At 42.3% G+C, this 21,570-nt stretch overlaps 1 protein-coding gene across 1 annotated transcript in view; it reads right to left on the minus strand.

The window, feature by feature from the left end:
- Nucleotides 1–21,570, minus strand: part of SFMBT1 (Scm like with four mbt domains 1) — a 155,936-nt gene that overhangs the window by 99,936 nt on the left and 34,430 nt on the right. The window contains exons 6-8 of the mRNA XM_039379144.1: nt 20,647–20,832; nt 15,892–15,959; nt 12,123–12,319 (exon numbers count right to left, since the gene is read on the minus strand). The gene's annotated coding sequence lies outside the window, so the exon portion shown is untranslated. The remainder of the gene's footprint in view (nt 1–12,122; nt 12,320–15,891; nt 15,960–20,646; nt 20,833–21,570) is intronic.

Raw genomic sequence — 21,570 nt, forward strand, 5'->3', positions numbered from 1 at the left:
TTTGTCTCCATAACTACCTGTGAAGAAAGAAATATTTGTATTCTGACAGACAGTGCCAGCTCAGTGCTCTGGAGCAATCCAGATATTGGGATATCCTAGGAAAGGAACAGGGACATCCATAACACACCTGCATCTTGACAACCATGAGCTGTTCTGGTCACCATCCCTCACAGAAGTGATTTACCAGGAGTGGAGAGGACATGAAGATGGGCAATAATCACAGTTATGGAATGGCTTCTGGTTGCTAAATGACTAAAGGAACTAGGACTGCTAATGCTGGGAAAGATCCGACTGCAGGGGATTTTGTCACTCAGTGCACAGTTCAGCTGTGAAGCTGTTGCTGAGCTGTTCCAGAGGCTAAATTGGATATGAGTTCAAACACAACTAGGCAAATTAATAGAAAAAAAATTCACTAAGCAAATAAAGACACAGATACCATCTCTGAGTCAGGGAAGCAGAGCTGCAGCTACTTGGGCACAGGGAGAGTGTTTCCAGTGCTTCTTCCCCCTACGGACCCTGCTGTCAGTCTCCAGTTCTGACAGGTATTGGCCAGGAGGGGCTTTGTTTTACCTGTTCCATCTGGTTTTATGTTCTACCTCCAGCCTTCCTGCATAAAGCTCCACGATCACATGCTAAAATATGCCTTTACTCAGTTGCTTTACACCTGGGGAGTGGCAGAATAGCCAACCACTAGGGAGAAAAACCTCCCGCAGGCCCTTCGGCTGCACGTCAAAATGCAGATCATCTTCCCTGCTCAAAAACCTGACAACCCAGAAGGGGACAGGCTGGTGTGTGCACCAAATTTCCCCAGAACAACCTGGCAGTGCCAAAGACCTGCTGTACCTGATGGAGACCAGCATTACAGCCCCTGATAGAGAGAAGCACGACTGAGCCCAGGAGAGGAGAAAGACGTTCAGGAAGCTGCAGCATATGGGCTGGTGTTCTGAATCTCTCCCACCAATTTGTGTAGCAAACCTGCAGTTTCTGTGGTAGCCATGGAAACTGAGGTACTGGAGCACAATGAAACACATGTATGAATGCCGGTGCCACCACTGAGCGCACATCACTCAGCATTTCTCAACAGCAAGGGCAAAAAGGATATCGGTGGAATCACAGTTTGGTTGTGGCCACCGAGTCCAGCTCAGGCTGAACAGACATCAGACCACAGCATCTCTTCTGCTGTGACCAGGGGGTAGGATACTTGCTGGAAGGCAAGGCCAGTGTCAAGGAAGACAACTTTGTCCACTCTAGAAGAAAAAAACAAGGAATGGATGGGAAGAAATGTTCCCCGGTGAGCTGTACAAAAAGGATAGAAATCTGCCTCATTTTGTCTCCCTTCACACTGCTAATAATCTTGATACCCAGATAAGTTTGCTTTTTGATGGTTTCTCAGTCAGTGAACTACAGAAGTCAATGGAGTCATCTCACTTGGAGTGACAGGCAAAAAAATACGCCCCTGCCAGTAAATTTTCTTGTGAAATAAATGTCTAGAAGCTGGTGAAGGACTCTCATTCAATGTATAGCATAAAGCTGTAAAGAACTGCCATCCTGTAGGAGGTTCATCCTGTAAAATACTAAAAAAAAGCAAACATTATTTCCTTCAGACGAGTTCTCTGTAGATCACTAGCTTTTGTTTAACCACTGCTATTGAGGCTTGTGCTGTATTCCTGCCCAGACTCAACAGATATGTTGGTTTGAGTGGGCTGTGTTGCTTAAGGCTTTAAAGTCAGATCAGGTCAGCCTGGCCAAAGGCTGCCCTCCCTCAGGATTTGAGGCAGACCTGAAAATGGACATGTTAGCTTCTCAGGATGGCTGACACCAAGGAACCTGAGCTGTACAATCTGGATGAGAATTTCAGTAGGAAACAAACACTGACAACCCTTCAAACAAGTTGGAGTAAAGCAAAAAAGCCCCCAGACCATATTGTTTAAATACTGAAAGGGACTGTGTACAGTTAAGTGACAAAGGGGCTTTAAAATAGGGCAAAGCACAAACAATTCCTTATAATTTGCAGCAGTTGCTTGGCTTGCACCTGTAGGCAATGTGACATAAAAAGGCATCTAACAGAGAGGTGATACAGACTAAAATGCTGAGCCCAGGCTGTTTGAGCAGGGCTGAACAGACACCCACAGTGAGCCAGCTCGAGGGTCAGCCCAGAGCAGGCAGCTGTGCTCAGCACTCCCACCCCACAACCCTGTGGCACTGTCACTGAAACACAACAAATAAGATTCCTAATATTAAGAGCTTCTTAACATTCATCAGGTGGAAGTAAGAGCTGAACACTGATAGGAATGCCAAGTCCTTGGCAGGGGGACCCATGCATCATAACTCCTAATTAGGGACTCTGAAGTTCACCTCTTTAATGGGCACAAGCATTGTTACCTACTTAAATCCTAAAGATCAAAACATAGCACCAAGGTAGACCTGCAGAAAGAAACTGCTACGTGCTCAGTTTTCATTTCTATCTTTGAAAAGGAAAGATCTCTGCCACCACTGCCTGCCTGTAAAATCCAAATCCCGGAGTCTGGATGTGATATTTTTTCAGGCAGTGTCACTGCACTCTGTATCTGTTCTCTAGCCAGTATGTATTTTTATATTAACTATACCTATACCTGGGCGTGAGGTGAAGACTGATCAGAATTGGTTCCATTTTGTGCTTTTTTTTGTACTTTGGGCTCATGAGCTGTTTCACAGATTCCTCATTAGTTGTCTGAGATCTGCAACTCAGACATTGTGTAATGTAGGATGCTAGGTCTGCAAACATGAGACCTCTGTGATGGGATGGGCTCTGCAACTCAGCTGCCTTAGCAAACTCAGCCAGAGGTGGCCTGGTGTGTTGGCTGCTGAAAGGGCCCTGACTGAGCATTAATTTCACAGGCTTACAGAAGAGGTAAATCTGGACACCAAGAAGGATAGATTGATTACAAGCCTGAAATAGCAAAGTATTTCATATGGGATCTCTAAGTCACAACAGACTCCTCCAAATGACTTTATTTCTGCCAACACTAATATTCCTAAACAATATGCAATTTCAGAATTAAGCCAGAATTTAAGTTTATAAACTTGAGAACTGAAATGTCACTTATCTTCTGTATTCTGTTCGCTTTATTTTTACCTTTCTTCCTCTCAACACTCATTTCACTGAGCTCTTATGTCCCTGAGCACAATACTCACAATATCTGGGGAGTTGAAGATTGTTCCATTTCCCCAGAAGCACTTTCCCCACCAGACTCTGACTCCTGCCTGGCATTTTCAGAGACACATAATATTAAACAACCGCAGAGAGGAGCAAAGCTTTGCCAGAGGTTACAAAAAAATGACACAGAAACTGGATGAGCCAAACTCTCAGCTCTGCCAAAGGGACGAGGCTCTACAGGAAAAACTGCAGTAAATATTCACTGGCAGTAGAGGAAGAAAAATGGGCACTTAGTTCACTGGTCTAAGCAGAGAAACAGAGGCACGAATCACAGGTTAATTCTGCTCTGAACCTGAAAGTCACAAGCAAAAGGGATCATGGATCCCTTGCTAATCTTCTCCTTTACAGCTACAGTGTTGTGTGGTTGTAGCAGGAGGGATGTGCTTATTGACAGCCAGGTTAGGCATTCTGAGAACTGCTCAAAGAGCAATGGTGGGAGGGAATTACATGAAAACAAGCTCCTAATTGCTGTTCCTTTTCTGTTGAGGATCATGCAGTGTTCATGAGCAAATTAAAGTTCAGAGTTTAGCAAATTCAAAGCCCCATTGCAACTGTCCCATAATTTCTAAAGTGAAATAAATAATTTCCAGTTAATAACTCAGTTGCTTTCTGCCTATGAAGTGCATAAAGATCACTGTCCTCAAATTATTCCTGGTCAATTAAACTTCACAAGTTTGACTTTACAAGCTGTGAATATTTGAAATTTGAGCTGCTGCTCAGGGGTGATATTGATTCTCTTTTCTCCCTGGTTGAGTGCACAAGCTTGTCTATGAACACATATTTAACAACTGAAAATTCAGCTTTCATAAATACACAGGTGTAACTGAAATTTGTTTCCTTCATAAAATTTGGCTACTAAAATTCAATTACTGAAGTAAGAGCTTGATCTGATTTTAGTTTTGTGTTACAGAGGCACCTAGAGTCAAGTCCAGCCAAGGTTAAGGGACTCTTGATACTACTGAAGCAGTCTGTGTCTTGCAAATACATGTCCCAGAGCCACATAAATATTTCAATAATGGCAATACACCTATACACAAAAGAAATCGAAGAAATTTGGGGTAGTTGCATTTCGTCATATATTTTATGGCTACTGAATATCACAGAACAATTTTGCATAGCTTGGGAGACTAATAAATTACAGCATATGACACAAAACTCTCTGCACAAAAGTCTGTTACACAGTGTTCAAAAGCAATTCAAGCCTTTGCTTAAGCAGTCTCAGCCCTCAGAAATGAGAACAATATTTTGTTATTTTAGGTAACCAGTTAGACACTTTTAATAGAAGATATGAGCTCAAATGAACTGCAGTTGACCAAACTGTGATATTCAGTGAACTGTGACCACTGTGATATTTAGCGAGTCCTGTTGTAGTGAGGCTGCAAAAGTGAGAAGCAGCTTAACTAATGAAAATAGGGAAAGAGCCCATGTGATATGAGCAGTACCTGGGTGCAGCATCAGGAGATCTCCTGGGCTTGTGGCCACCAGGTTGGAACTGCAGCATCTTGGGAAAGCATGGAGCTTCCAAACCCCTTTAGCCTGCCAAAAAACAATCTCTGGGCAGCATCTTTTAGTCAGATGTGTATCACAGCTTCCCTGTCACATGTTTTTGACCTCATTTAGGTACTGCACGTGCCCAAGACAGTCCCTGCAGAAGGGTTCTCCTGATCCAGTTCTGTTGTCCTGCTCTCCTTCTTCCCAGTGCACAGCTGATGTTGGCCTGTCCTCACACAGCCTCACAATCTCTCACACCTGTTTTGATTAAATTCACCCGATAGCCAAAACTCTTCTGCTCTTTGAAAGTGACTGCCTCCCGATAACCTAAACATCTGGCAACCTTTAAAAGTTTAGATATGTCCTGTTTGATTTGCTGCATGAAGGGAAGGGGAACAGGACTGAAATAGTATGGGAGACTGGAAAAGAATACATGGATCAAATTTGAGAACTGCAAAGCCCTGCTATTAACACCACATCAGAGCAGCTCTGGTGGCTGTGCCCTTTGAGGTTTTTTTCTCTCCTCTGTCATGATACTGAAGGTGATCAACTTTTAAATATTTTCCCTGTTTGGTCTGGGCATTGTCAGGTTAACCTCCCGACTGCTTCATTCTTACTTGCTTATCTTTTAGTTTCCAACTTGAATGAGAAGCTTTTGCACATACCAATGCAAGGAATAAAGATAGGAAAAGTAGTTATACTTGAATTTTTAAAAATATCACAGTACACTGCCTGCAGTGGTGCCACTGTTCAGACATAGCTGGATTTGCAAAGCTGTGTGACAAGATGCCAGCAGAATACTCCAGCTTCCCAGCTGAGTAGGAAAATGCTTTACTCAGAGATTCCCTGTTAACTTCACAGCTTGAAGGACTCTTTTCCCTCTCTAATTCAAGTACAGCTGCATCCTTCCAACCTGCACTGGAGCAGGTTGTGGTATTTGTAGTTGTCAGTAATAAAATATTCCTGAGCTTTTTTCCTAATTCACAAGCAGGTTTTTTTTGCTAATGTGAGGAACAAATAAACTGATAATATATATTCTCTGAACTCCAGCAACAGAGCTTTGGCAAAAATCTATGCAACAATAAGGTTGACAAGAACAGTGGCTTTGCTGTATTAATAAACTGTTCTGACGTGTGGTAGAGATTAAGTTAAGGGAAAGCATGACATGGCATGAACTAAGTAAAACTCACATATCTCAGAAATTGAAGCCATATTATATTTTTACACAAAAAGTAATTAAGTTCTGGTACCTTCATTTTCAAATCTTGAGTTTGAAACCCCAATTTTGCAGTGCCAAAGAACTGCCCATAGAAAAATCACTTTATTATGTCATATGTTGGGAACTCAAGTCAACAGATATTTTGGAGAAGCTAATCAATAAAGCTATACCAGCCATTAGACCAAGAAGACATCATTTTAGCTGAGAGACCAAGTTATATCTTTCTTCCCATGAAGAGTTAGAAATTTTATCTAAGTGCAACACGAAGAGAGAGATTCCTCTTAACTGGAGGAAAGGGGGTTAGATTTTGTTACACTGGGATAAGTCCAAGAGGAACTTGTACCAAATTCACTAAATAAACTTTAGCCAGAGATTAATAACGAAACAGGAGATGTGGCAGATGGTGGTGCTCATGGAATAACATGGTCCTATTTACCTTTTCTCCCACTGAAAGGAAGCATTCAATGATTTAAAAAAAGAAGGCTCCTGGCAATGGATTTGGAAACTTCTTAGAATAATCTGTTTAATAGAGGAGATACAGAAAAATTATTTCCAAACTGGGATTTGACATTTACACTAGCAAGCATAATATCTCTAGTAATACCATGGAGTTTGACGATACAAGAGCTGCTAATATTTCCATTTCGGTACACAAACTTGTCATCAACTGGGGGTAAAGAAATCACATCACACTTAATTAAACAAATCAGGGAAAGGGTACAAGTGGAAAGAGAAAGGGGGAGGGGACAGGGAATGAATCATTCTTCTCTTCCCTGAGTCTATCCATCACTGGTTACAGTTAGCAACAAAAAATCAAATTAGTTGCACCAGTGGTCTGTTCAGACCTGACAATTTCTGTATTTCTAGTTTAAATTAGAGTAGAATCAATGGAAGTTTTACAAAGATAAGTTAAAGGCAAAGCTTACAAGGCACAGTGTTCAATCTGCCTGGCAAGACAAGGTTTAGCCTTACAGGAGTCATTAAGGTTAATGCAATCTATACTGATGTGACGGGGAGATGCTCTATTTTCATTACCCCAGAAAGCAGCTCTGATTCACTGTGGTTAGGGCTAATTGACAGTTTCCAAATCACACAGTAGTAATTGTTTACAGTTGTAGAAAGGGAGTATATTGTTTTCACTGCTGGTTTACTTGATACATTTATCCACTTAATCCCTCTCACTTAATTTTCTGTGATAGGTGGAAATAAGAAATAATTTAATTCTAGTATCTTTTGACATTTACTTTTCAGCTAAGAAACTGGTTTGTTTCTCGAGCAGGAATTCAGGTCAGGGGAAGAGCTTGAACACAACTGCCTCTTCCTTCTGAGAATGCCCACCCAGCCTGGCTCACCCAGCTCCCTGATTTAGGTTGGACAAATCAAAAGCACGTTCAGAAAATTAAAAGATGCATTCAGAGTGCCACAACCTTTCTTATTGACAAAAGCAAAGGGCATGTTCAGCCTGCTGCACATCTGACTCATCTCTACCACCTCCTCAGCCTGTTCTTCAGACACTTGCTTACAGCAGCCCCTATATTGTGTGCTTTCATCACCCACTGCTCAGCTTGGAAGAAGCCTGGTGCTCTGCTGCCATTGCTGAGCTTTAGAAGACCCTGTATGTACAGAAGAGACACTTCAGAGCAGCTCTTCGTGCAAGGACAGACTCAAACAGGGCTTGGAGGAGGCAGGGGGTGAGCTGGTGAAAGCCCCACAGCACAAGCAGCCCCAAGATCCTGCATGGCTGAACTATGGCACGAGAAGCCCCCAGGACCAAGCCCAGCTTCCAGGCAGGGTTTGCACCCGGAGTGATCAGCAGCCTCAGGGCCTTTGTGCAGGCACTCCTGGCATTTGCAGTGCAGTAGCTCCAGGAGGGAACTGAGGCAATACAGCTGAGTAGGTCTCTAAGCAAACTTCAAAACCCAGCAGTTTAGAAACGATTCTCCTCAGAACACCCCTTTTGCCAAGCTCACCCAGGACATTGTGCAGCACAGCCCTAGTTAGGGCAGCTTTCTGTGCAGAGCAGAGAAGTGCTTTCAGTGGACTGTGCCCTTTGGAAAGCTTTCACAAACAGGCACGTCCAGAGCTGGTTATTTAAGTGCCCTACTCCAGAGAGGTTTGCTAATGGGATCTGGAGATCCTGCTGACAGAACTTTCTTGATGAGAGATTGCCTCATAAGGGTGGTCTGTTCCAGGGGCTTCCATAGGTACACACAGCACATGCTTAATGAAGTTCATTTTCTGCAGGGGAAGCACAGGGGCCTGTGTTCACCTCCAGGGAAAATGATCAGATAATTACAAAAATAAAAGGAAAGAAAGGAAGGAAGAAAAGAAGTGAGGAAGAATCTATTTATACAGTAATAGCCCACAGCACCTGGGTGACAGGGAAATAAGACTGAGATAGGTTGGCAAGGCTGTGGTGGATATGTGAACGTCACTAACATACAAAGGAACTTCTAAAAATATATGGGAGTTATCTTCTACGAAGTCAAATATATTTATTTAACTAGTATAAAATCCTCTGAAATATAATGAATTCTGCATGAACTACATAAAAAGCAAACATGTTATAAGCTCTCTGAGTGAACCTGACTGCTTTATGGTGTGTAACACTGACCACACTGATACTCGATGTGGTGGTGATCACAAGTTCTGAGTCACATTTTGATACCAGGCAGTGCTGTGATGCTTTAGGGTGGATAAACCCATGGATCATCACATCCCCTAATTTTCTCATCATCTTTTATAAACTTCAAAATGAATTCAGGAAACTTCAGCTCTGGAGGATGGCACAATGTGATGTTCCACCTGCTGAATCAGGTATTTTGTGCTGCAATAAAGCCCATCTAGATTCAGCTGTTTCTAAATTGAAAAGCAAAGGGGTAAAACCAAGTGCATATGGTCAGGTCTGTTAGGTACTACCCTTTATGTCTAGAATGAAATATTAGGAAAACAATAAGTTCTCAGATACTGGAAGTTAAAAATGAACACAGCACCAAGGCCCAGCCACTAAATCCAGTGAGAGTTGCTGAAGAAGGTGATTAGTTTGGGGGAAGACACTACTTATCATAAACGCAATTCTACAAAAACAGTCATCCCAGAGGGTGTTTCAGTAGCATTTGTAGTGGCAGTGAAGTAGTTAAGAGAACCAGTGCTGAAGAACAAAGTTAATTGTGCTTCTAAATCTGTGAGTTAAGGTGGTGTCTGTTTGCACAAGAGGTCTCTGAAGCATCTGTACACACTTCCTCCAGCTACTGCTTTATGAATCCTGCAATTTTCTCTCCACATGAGCCTGCAAACCTCTGTAATTCACTGTCCTTCCCTACATGTGCGAGTTCAGCAACTTCTCCTCTCTCAGAGTCAGTGATGGAGTTTGCCAGGGAAATTCAGCACAGAATTGCTTCTTCCAAACACAGGCATTTTCAGGCTCTGTTTTACAGCAGTAATGAATATGGTAGTGGATCCAACTCATTTCAGGACAAAATCAATATCTCGTGGTCACATTCCCACAGCTGCAGGGTCTCAGACTGTACCTGTCCCTCACCCGGGCTGTCTTTTAGCACTGGGTTGTTTGTTGGTTTAGGATCCCTAAACCAATGAATCTTTCAGAAGGCTGTAATGTATGAAACTTTTAAAAATGTAAACCCCCTCAGTTTCAGTACCCAGGACTGGCAATAACTTCCTTCCTCTGACTGTGCCTCTCACATAGTCTTTTATTTGACTCACTTAGCAAAGAACACTGTGACTAATTCATCCTTTGCATCTCCCACCACATCACATCTCTCACGTGACATTACTCAGTCCTGCATTATTATGCATTATGTCCTGGGCAGGCAATACTGAGAGGTGTTCCATACTGTCAGATTGCTTTCTTCTCTTTAAAGTTCTATTGTTATGTAAAGGAAGCATTTGTTTTCCCTTCCCTAACACATTTTCCTTTCTGCTCACTTGGTTAATTGAATGCTACCAATTTTATTTGTAGCTGGGTTTAGAATGTAAAAATATTTGATATCTGTCAGCAAAGCTCCAGCTGGTTTCACAAATCACTGACTGGTCTAGTTGACATGGTGGTGCTTGGTCATAGGTTGGACTTCACAATCTCAGAGGTCTTTTCCAACCTAATTGATTCTGTGACTTCCGTGAGATAAAAACCCTACACATTTACAGAAGTTTTTGGGGTCTTTGATACTGTCCCCCACTGAAATACAGCCACACATTAGACCTGTCAGTAATTACTGGAGCTGAGTGAACTGGGAAGATGTAAATGTAGGCTTGTAACCTCCCCCTCTGTCACAGCAAAGGAACATGTAGAGGTATTGGCTCTGCAGGGACAGAGTCAACCTGAATGTCCTGATTTCAGATGGAAGCCTAAAAACATAGCTCCAAATAGTGATGTACTGTGACTGAAACACAGCTTTGAGATAAATATGGAACATTTGATTAAAATTTAGAAACTGAAGCCCTGGCCAGAGTCTGCACCTTTCCTGGGGTGTATGTGTTAGGGGTTAAACAAACCTGCTGGCAAAGCAAAGAGCTGCCACACCAGATTTTCATACTGGTTTGCCAGCTACTCAGTGGTTTGCTGGAGCCATCCAACACCCAGATACAAACAAGAGAGGAACAGTTCAGGCTTTGCAAGGTGCATCATATTCTCCCCCAGTGAATTCTATCAGGCCTGAGTTTTGTTAATCCTGTGTTGCTCAACACATATGTGAGATCTGCAGTGGCTGCTGGAGCTAAGATGAGCAGTTCAGCAGCTCATCCTCCTCCCAAACCATGTAAAACTTTCCAAGCTTGGGCAACATTCAAAATTCATCTCAGGTCTGGCTAAACACAACATGTCACATTTTCACTTTGACACCACCAGATGCCTGGCCCTGTTACACTACCACATGAAACTGCTTCTCTGAGTAGAGTTTCACTCTGAATTTTTGCAGGTGGAGACCCTAGGATATTTTTACAGTGCAAATTAAGTAAGTTAGAGCCTTAAGGGTGTCTCTGCTGGGTTTTACATAGATCCATCAGACCTTGATGCTTAATGCTTTTGCTGCCATTATTCAAAAGAACTTGTGCTGCAAATGCAGAATATGTGCATGGATCATCTCTCATGTTTATAAGCAAAATACAGACTGCAGGCACATTTATAACCTTGGGCAAAAGAGTGTATATAAAATGCTGCAATTGAGGAGGCCTTGCTGACAGTGGCCATGATCAAACTGCCTCAGCAATCTGAGCTGGGCACTGAGAGCACTGTCCACACATGAGAAAGAGCAAAGCTTCTTCTTGTGTGAAGCCCTTTCATAAATCCTTTTCGATTCCATCCTCTGGGAAGTGAGTAGCTCTAAGACAATTTGCTTACACTGCTTTGTCAGCAAGACTCTCAGTGTGGTTATGGAGATTTCAACTTTCAATCAATAAAATAGGAGTAAGACTTGCTTATCTTTGAAAAAGAAGGAACCAAAAAGCAAACCATAATGTATTCAGCTAAATAAAGGTATTTGTGTTGGATCTCTTGTAAAACCACCAGCAACAACACGTAGGCACAGCAACACAAGAGGCGAGGATTTTTTAAATTTTTTGAGCTATTTCTAATACACTGCTACTTTTGTTGATAACTTCTCCAAGAGGTCGAGAAAAAAAATTAATAAAACTCCAAACTGACAGCTGAGACACCAGTGTGGGCACAATTTGGCTGATGAGAGCTTGCAGGGACACATCCTGCATCTAACACATGGTCTATATTCCTCTATGTGCATGTGAGCAAAGGCTTTGGGGCTTTCTCACAGCACAGCTCATCTGAGCAACCACAAAACACAGTAAACAATGACTCAAACTGATACCACTTTTAAAGAGAAAGATGTACATACTGGAAAGAAAATCAGATAATCAATGTGAAAACGACTCCTATAAGACTTCCAATCAATGATCTTTATTCTTTTCCTCTAATCATGTTGGTCTTTATCTAAAACTCTTTCTCCCCAGATCATAGAGTCTCCATACAAGCTAAATACTTACCTTTCCCTGTATCCCCCTTTCAGAATGCAGCACACTGATTAATAACAGTCCATTTGCCCCTCTATCCATGCAAAGAACAACTTCAGAGCAGCTTTAAACTTAAAAGATAAGTTCCAGACACACCTAGACTACTTGTACAAAATTCTAGAAAAAAAAAAACCCTTCTGTATATTTAGTGCTACCACTTGAAAAGATCATCCAAACCTGAAAATGGAGATAACTGGAGACTCTTCTCAGCCTGGAAAGCAGCAACTAGCCACTTGGAAGGCTCAGCCTCCTGGGTGGTGGGACTCACATCAGCTTTGCTTGGCTTCACAGATGAGCTCTAGTCGTGCGTCCCCGACCCTTTGTGCAGGTCCCACCAGTGATGGTTATTGGTTTTTTTCCTGTTTCAACGCTGGCTGAGATTTTTAAAACAAGAAAACAATGAAGAGAAAACATTCATATGCAAATAGACCCATTCATATATATATATATATTTACATGTTTGCACAAAAGCAAGTGTTTCCTGCATGAAATAAAAACCTCCCTGTAAACAGACATTGAATGTTATCATATGGAGAAGTGCTTCAAAGGAAGGCTTTCAAACACAGCTGATCTCAGTATAAATTTATATTCAATACCTAGAAGATGCTATTTTTCAGAAAGTGGTGAAAAAAGAGCTGCCATCTCCTTTAAATAAAACATTTAAACCACTCCTCATCAGAAAACCTGCACTAAAAACACTCAGCCAAAGTATTTTTAAAACTGAGCGCTTTCATTTTGACCCTTCCAACCTAACTGATATGTAATTCCTGCAGATTAATAGCCCCCAGAAATGAAAGAGTGCCATACAGGTCTGCAGGGAGCTAATACTCCATATGTGCTTTTTTTTTCTGTCCTCTGTAGCCCTCTCTGCTTTGAACATGGTTTTTGTTATTGCTCTGTGAGCATTTTGCACCAAAGCCTCGGCGTACACTTGTTCTCTGAGCTTGGCGTGGCCACGCTGATTATATTAAACCCCTCACGATTCACAAAGTGTTTGGATTCATTTGGTCTATCCATTTCTGCTGCCCAACAAAAGAGCTGAAATGAATGAATCAATTTTTAAAACAAATAGGACTTGACAGCAGAGACACAGATTTGTGTGAATGGCAAAAGGTGCCTAATTAAGAGCTCTAGGGATGATGAGGCTTTCATTTCTCTAATGAAAAGGAGCTCTGTGAGCTTCCAAGTGTTATCCAGCTCCAGCAGAATGAATCTCTTCTCCAGGGAGAAAAAGAAATTCATTTTTCATTTTCATTTAGTTACTGTTACTCATTTTGCCTTCTGTGTGAAACTTGGGTCAAAACTTTTGGGTGACCATCATTTCCAAAAGCTGAAACAGGTACCTGGAAGGGATGTTTTCAATTTCCAGGCACCACAGAGTGCCATTTCTAAAATCAAACTTGCTCACCATGTCCCCTAACAGCTTGCCTTAAGCACCTGGTATTTTCTCTCTAAAAAAACCAAGAGATCCCTGTTCGTTACTCTGTGTGTTCCAGTTATAATGGAAACACAAGGTCTGGATATAAATAAACCTGATTAACCAAGCACACTGCTCTGCCTATTGTCTTCTGTAATAAAAATATACAGAACATAAAATAAAAAGTTAATAGGCAGGATTGCATCAACAATTGCACTGCTATTTGGAAACCAGCTCAGAGGTGGCTCCAGCCAACAACAAAGCCTGCTCTGAACACTGCTGCTCACTGAAAGTCCCCCAAGGGCAACAGGCAGGGTGTTTCCACATTTGATTACTCCTTGTAGGATTAAACTGGGCTGGCTTAATCCTCACCCACAGAGAACTTCATGTATCTGCCTTCGAAGTCCATCTGAGTATTTTAGAGAGTGCTAAAACTGAAGAAATAGCCCTTAAAGTAGCAGATTTACTTGTTTGGTTTGTATTTTTTGTTTGTTTTGTTTTTCAGATGAAGAAACAGGCTCTTGTATAAACTGGGGAGGACTTAGGGCTGTTCTGGCCCACAGTTGCAGTACTTTGCAGCTGCAGTTACTGAGTCTGTGTGGGCTCTGGGCAGGCACCAGGAAGAAGCCAAGCTGCCGGGTTCCCAGTGTCTTTGCAGTGCTTATACTTTCTGGAAATTGTAGCCATACCAGCATCCAAACTGAGCCCCTGCTCTGCAGAAAGAATTGTGTTGTGCTGTTGCTTGAGCAGCAGAACCCTGGGGGCAATATTATTTACAGCCTCTGGATGAGGCTGGACTGCTTCTTATCCCAAGAGAGCACTTTGATGTGCCTTCATCAAGTTATTCACAGTCTTTTTACTGAGGTTGTTCTTTAACTCCCCATCATTTCTCGTGATACTCTGTCTTCTCGATTATCTTGCTCTGAAATGAGATTATTGCATAACAGCAAAACCCTTTTGTGTCCTAAACATTCCTTGGCACAGAGCTGGTGAAGTGCCTCTGACCCTGCTTACCCAGGAACAGCACTGCAGGGACCCACAGCAACCCCTCCAGTGTGGCTGCACCCATGTTAAATCAAATGGGGTCGAGGAAACCAGGAGCAGAGTCAAAAATTCTTCTATTCCTCAGAAGAGCCACTATTTAGTGACAATTTGGGACAAGTCATGTATCTTTAGTAATATCTGAGCCTGACCTGCCTACAGGGGAAGGACTTAGTCCTCATGTAAAATAAATCCTTGTGAACGGGCATCCCACCGTCCCTGGTGCCCACCATGGCCAGCCAGCCTCAGGCAGAAGACAAATGGGGCAGAGCCTGATGCAGAATATTTATGCACTGTGGGTACATCTGTGTGGACACATTAGTCCATGCAGGTGAGCAACACTGGGCATTTTGTCCATTGTGTCCAACAGGAAAGGTGACTCAACTTTAACACCACCTCCTACATCTCCACAGGCACTGGGGAATCTGGACAGGTAAGCACAGGTAAGTTTGTGCTTTAAGTCTGACCTTATTTGTGACCTAGGAGAGAAGCATCTCAGTTGTGCCTAACATGGAGAAACAAAGAGTAAAAGCAAGTGGGAGAAAAAAGCCTTTCCCCCTTATTTAAGCATCATGGCTGCTGAGGCTGCAAACCCAGGCACAGAGTTTAAGGAGAGGGCACAAACAGGAACTGTGAGAGCCTGTGCACAATGGTGGGTGCTCTGCATCCAAATAGGAGTGAAGTGGCAACTTCCCAGACAAGAGAGTTCAGTTCATAGAAAACAGAGCAAAGCTCGCTACCCACCTACTCATAAAATATTAGAGGTAATGAACTTAAACAAAGCAGCTCGTTTCTCCTGGCAAACAAAAAGGAAAGTCATTTTAACTGAACTGGTTTAAATGAAACATGAGGAGCTGCTGCCAGCAATCCAATTTAGGACTTGGCTTTTTTTTTTTATTTTAGTTCGTAACCTTTCGAACGCACGCACCCACTGAGGGTAACTTTCTGCTGAGTGGGACTGGTTATTTCAATGGAAGTCTTTAAAGCTCAGTGGGGAAATTTTTGTCTTTTTTCCCATTTTTGCCGAGATAAAAACAGTTCAGATGGGCAGAAATTTTATAAAATGGAAGAGGACAGACAGATTTGCTTTCTGAACTATATGTGTACCCATCCATGCCCCACTGGTACCAAAAAATAAAGACAAAGGATCCTGCCTATGGTTCCTTTCTGTATATAAGTTTGTCCTTAACTGGGTAGGAATATTGACAAATTAACTGTATGACCCCAAAAAATCATAGAGATTAAGATCTACTGTTTTGTCAGCTCAAATTAGAATCATAGAACGATTTGGGTTGGAAGAGACCTTAAAGATCACGGGCAGAGATGCCACCCACAGCATCTCTTTTGACTAAAGGTAAATATAATACAAAACTGCATTTCTAAAATACAGCCTGACAGCTGCTGTCTATCCTTCTAGAAAAGGATATTTTTGAAGATCTCAGTAAAGATGTATACTGTTAGAAATTTATTAGGAAGAAATACACCAACCTGGCTCTGCAACCCAGGAGTCCATCTCTCACAGACATTACCATCATGTCTTGGTTCTGAAATGAGGTCTGAAAAATAAAAATTATAGACAGATTTTCATCTATATATATGTAAATACTGGTACTTTTCAGTAGTGATTTGGAATTGCTGTAAAAGCCTCCAAACTAAAGAAGTGGGCAAATCACATTAAACAGTATATGAACTCGCCATGCTGTGCTCAGAATACCAAAGCCAAATTTAATTTGAAATACATCTTGAGAAATTTCAAAGTGGATTGAATGTTAAAAATGAAAACTTAAAAAGTTTGATTATGCTGGAAAGGATCCTTTGTTATCAAGTAAAGCAATGGCCTGTGGGGAAAAATGGAGAGCAGCCTCAGCTTCCGCCTTCCAGGTTTCACTGTAATTACTCATCTCCACTTGTGTTATCTGGAAGGCTTGATGAGACCTCCCAGTTTCTCAAAGCTGAGGTTGGTTAATCTATGTTTTAACACAGAACAGACGTTTCTGCATGTTTTGGCCAACAAGTGACTCACATTTCAGTGGTGATGACTGAATATACGATTTCTCAGGATGATTTAAATTGAAATCCCCAAGTTCTGTTTTCATTTTCAAAGGATTTTTTTTCAAGGCTATGTCCAAAGGTTGTAAGCCAACACCATTTTTTCAAATCATACAAATCAGCCAGACCTATTCTCCTGTGCATCCTACTATCACAGTTCCTCTAAGGAACTTTATGAAGTGCCCCGTTCCAGTTTTGCTGAAGTTACAGCAAACATGAAAACAATGGCATCAAACAGAGGAAGAAAAGTGGGCTGAAATTAAGTAGGACAGTTAATATGAAATATGAAAGTGCCACATGGAAGTTGGCACCAAAATAATTTGAAATCATCTGTGTATTTTAATAGGAGTTGGCGTGGGTTGTTTCTCTCATGAGGGAGGAGTGGTTCTGGCTGCATCCTCTGGACAACGCACGGCAAAGTCTGACTTCTGTCTCTGAAGTACCCAGAACCATTTAACTCTGGAAAGAACAAGCTTTAAAAAAGGAAGAGAAATCCCCTAGCTCATAGGGACTAGCAGGTGCTCTCAGGCAAATCCAGAAGGGCCAAAAGAAAAAATAAAAATAATGAGTGTAAAAAAAGCCCTGACAACATATTCAACTTCTTCCAGCATCAGACTGTTTTCTTCAGGCCCAGTAGTAGTATTGGGCCAAAATTACCAGAGAAAACTCACAGAACTTATTTTTATCTTAAGCAGGTTGCCTTTTTCTTCCTTATTCTCCCACACAATCATTCATGGATTTAAGAGCACAAAAAGCACTCAAAAGGCTGAAGAGTAATAGTTACTATTTATTTGCTTCTAACTGAAATAAAGGACTATGGCCTTGCCTCCAAGGGCAGCATATTTTTTGATTTCATATCCACACCCATTTGAACAATCAGCTTTCCAAACAATATTTCCCAAAGTTACAGGCACTGAGTAATGCTGTAATAAAGGGGATGATTTTTAAACCTTTGGCTGTCTTTCCTTTTCTCCCTGGATTGTGGGCATTGCTCACGAGCTGCGAGAGTCACTTCCTCGAGGGACTGCTCCACATCTCCAGCTCCTGTGGCTGCCTGTCCCCTCTTATTCCTGACAGATAGCACTTCCCCTGTGTTTGCTTTTGGAGTGAAAAAATTTGTGTAATATCATAAATTTGGGAGCAAATTACGTTGTGCCAATTATTCATGAGCTCTGCATTATGCATGGGGGGTTGTGATGGTAAAAAAGAGTTGCTTGTGCTGTCATATTTGCCTTGTGCAGACATTTAGTTACACTCAGCCTTATACATGGGCCACTCAAGGTCTTATTTCTTGTGTGAATAAAATCCAGGCACTCACTGTGAGGTGGTCTGGGCATCCAGGACCACCAGCCCTATGGCTCAGGAGAGTTGGGACACAGAATTGTCTTTCATCTCTACGTTATGCTGAGATTTATTTCAGCATTCAGAAGGAGGAACTTTTCTTAATGTGGAAAGAAAAAGTGCTTTTCCTTTTATTTTTCCCCCAGTTTCTTTTACCAAGCATGGTTACACACATAGAGTGTTGCAAGCAACCCAGAGCATCAGTTGGAATTTCTCCTTGAAGGCATAAAAGCAGTGACTGAGGAAGCAGCTGATCATGACAGAAAATGGAACAGAGTGTCAAGGGAAACAAATCTTTTGTACATTTCTAAAGCAGTGTCTCATTAGGCACAGTCCTCATTTGCTCCTTGGACTTCTGTCCTGCTTGGTCAGAATATAAAACTTCCTTCAGCTCTCACCAAAACTGTGGAATTTTTATTAGAACAAAAGCCTCCAAGTCAAACACCTTTTCCTCAGGAACTCATTTGCCATGAAAAGCAGAAAGCATCTAACAAAGTCTGCATGTTGGTAAGAACCCCCTTCCCCAGTGGAAAGAGCAAGGTCAAGCTGAATTTAAGCAATGCTTGTCCCTTGGCAGGAATCTGATACACTATAAAATCACATTATTTGGGCTGTTTTTCTGTCAACAGGACGATATGAAAAAAATGCTCTTTATGGATATAATCATCTTTTTCTGGGTAGAACTTCCAAGAGCACAAACCCCTTTTGAGTGCTCCTCTGTTTAATGGATGGGCAGGGCTGCCCTGTGCTAACAGACTCTAATCTGTTCAGCACAGTCCAATTCCTCAAATCTGAGAAAGCAATCAATTTTATGGTAAAATATAGAAGTGCAAAAATCTGAGATTATGACATTTCATGCCTGTTCATGCTCCATTACTGACAGACTGAAACGGCAAATGCAAGAAACTTTCCTTACCGATCACCAGTCCTACAAATCAGGTGCAACATCCACCTACACAAGTCCAGCTGCACCAGTCTCCTACTGCATCTTGAAAACTAAGGAAACATGGTATTTTGCTCCTTTCTGTGCTAACTTTGTCTTCCAGGAACATGCAAAAGAACTTTCCATATCTTGCTTCTAGCACTGTAGCGAGAGCAATGAACGGATGAAGAGAGCAGAGAGCACCCCAGATGTAACCCCAGGCTTGACAGTCCAAAGAGCATCTACAGGAATAATGTGATGTCTGGATCTAGTGATGAACCTTTGGATGTTGACAATTACTAGCAAACCTCATTAAAAATTGTAGAAACTGGTGGTTCTTTAAGAAGAGAAAGAAGGACAGTGACAGCATCTGCCTCTGGACCAACCCAAGGCACATGACAATCCAGGAACTGTGAGGCTCTGCACTCCTTTACCTGCCAGTGGGAACACAAGCAGCTTTATCCAGCTGTGGGGGTGGCTTCAGGAAATAGGCACAGGGCTCCACTTGGTCTCTACAGCAGCATTTATAGCACTGGAGAGTTTTGTTTGTACAGTGGGAGCATATTTCTGTATGGATAAAGCAGTCCTTGGCTACAAAGTTGGTGACTGGAAACTGTGGGCATTGCAAAGGGCTGGGAGAAGGGAAGAGAAGGGCTGTTCCACCAGAGCAGCACTGTGGGAAGCTAGACACCAGACTCCAGTGTGGTCTGGGGATACAAACACAGAGCCTTAGCAGTGCTCACTAAAATTCCTATTTCTACTATGGGAAGAATCATGGACTAGTTTTTGTACAGCAGTTAATCTAAGTGTGCAACTCTGAGTAACTCCATTTTTTTATTTAAATAAACCAGCATTCTCCCTGCCAGTGATCCTTCTTCTCCAATATAATGTAAATAACTCTTTATACATTTCATTTTTATGGTCTCTCTGATTGTGTCTTACACTTTCCTTCAACAGCAAAAATTATTCATAAATAAGAACACATTTTCCCAGTAAAAGGAGGAACATTTAGGTTACTTTTTCCTCCACCTTTTCGAACACCTTTACATTGTGTGACAATTACCCATTCACTGGACCCCTGCTGCTGGAACAACTTTATGATTTTATTTCCTTGCACCTCTAAAGCTCAGAGGGAAAGAAACCCCGTGCAATGTATGGATATCTGTGAGCTCAGTTCTGCCAGTGGCCAGTGAGGACAAGAGCCCTGTGCATGGGAATTGTGCCAATCCAGGCTCCTTCCCAGGGAATCCTGTGTGCACAGAGCAGCACAATTTCAGAAATTAGTTTCCTGGCACTTCAATAGGGAAACTGTCTCCTGTCCATGGGCCATTATTGTGAATAATTATGAAATTTGAGGTCACTCCGAGCACATCAAGCCTAGAAGAACCCTTTGTCCCTAATATTCCTATGTACCATTTATCAGTACAGTGACTACAAATGTTCCCAGAGACAGATGTCACACAGAAGCCTCAAGGAAACATTGGGTGGCAGCTTCAGCACATCTAATTCTGTGTGTGCAAACATCTTACAGTTGTTTACAATTTTGGGGCTAAAAAGCATAAAATTAACACAAAACTAGAGAGCAATGTGCTATTTGTCCCCACCCCAGTAATCATTAGCTTCTTTGAAATGCTCTAACACCAACAGGCATCTTCTAATGTTAAGTGATCCCACATTTTCATACCAAGATACATAATGTTTTAAGGAAGTGTTATATTAGAGTGTTATTACTATGATAATAAATAATTTGTGCTGAAAGCTTCCCTGATCACTGCACAGAAACACTTGCATGGATACAAAAAAACAGACTGGAAAGCTAAAGCTTGACTGCTGTAGGCAGGACTGGGAAAGCCTGTAAGAGCAAATAATGGAGAGATGTGGGAGACACCATGACACCCCAGTCTCAGCTGAGATGGAAAAGTGGCTTTTACCTGGCAGTGGGACAGGTAACCCTACAGAACACTCTGCTGAGTCCTGGTGAGCCTCAAGTGACCAGTGCTCAGGGAGCTGGGTCCCATCTAACTGGTGGGATCTTGACAGCACGTGTCAAAACCTCAACAGAAGGAGTTTTCCTTCCTCTCCACGTCCTGCTGCAGCACCTCTCTGGCAGAACAGACCTGAAAAAAAAAAGAAAAGGAAAAATGAAAAGGACAAGCTCTGCTATTAGTGTAGCTACAAAGACATTTATAAACCAGCACAGAAAGGGGAGCTGCTTTTAAAGCCTTTTGACTCTTGCAGTCCTGCCAAGAAGGGGGGGTAGGAAAGGGCTGGTCATATTTATTCTTACGCAGAAACCCCCACCCGCCTCGGGCTGAGTGTCTTTCGAGGAAACCAAACATTTTCTACTGCCAGTAATGAAGCTTACATCTAAAATCAGAAGGGAACAAGAGAAAAGGCTTTTCAGTCGTGTGACAGACAACCTGCACTCCTGTCACAGCCCAAGCCCAGTGCTCTGTGTGGCTCAGAAGCGCTGGGCACAGCAGCGGGATGGCACCGAGCGCTGCAGGGAGGAGGCTCAGCTGCGAGCCAGAGAGGCGTGTGCCGGCTCCACGGGGTGCCTCCAGCCCAGCCCGGGCATTTATTCACTGCCTCGGAGAATTTTCTGCCTAATTAACAAACTAGATTGGGGTTTTCTTTGTTTTCTAGACCACCAGGTCACAGACCAAAAAAGCTCCCTTTGCCTCTTACCCTGACTACACTTCTGTGGCCACTGCTATTCCCAGGAAAGCATCGAGCACGTTCTACTCGTTCCCAGTGCTTTCTTTATCTCCCAGTGCACACTGGCTTTATCCTGAGGTGGTTGTTTTCCCTGGCTGAGTGGAGGGTATGTCTACACAACACGGGAATGTGCAACA

The sequence above is a fragment of the Pipra filicauda genome, unplaced genomic scaffold (assembly GCF_003945595.2).
Source record: "Pipra filicauda isolate LSUMZ 115617 unplaced genomic scaffold, ASM394559v2 scaffold103_size3290846_pilon, whole genome shotgun sequence".
In the NCBI taxonomy this organism is placed as follows: domain Eukaryota; kingdom Metazoa; phylum Chordata; class Aves; order Passeriformes; family Pipridae; genus Pipra; species Pipra filicauda.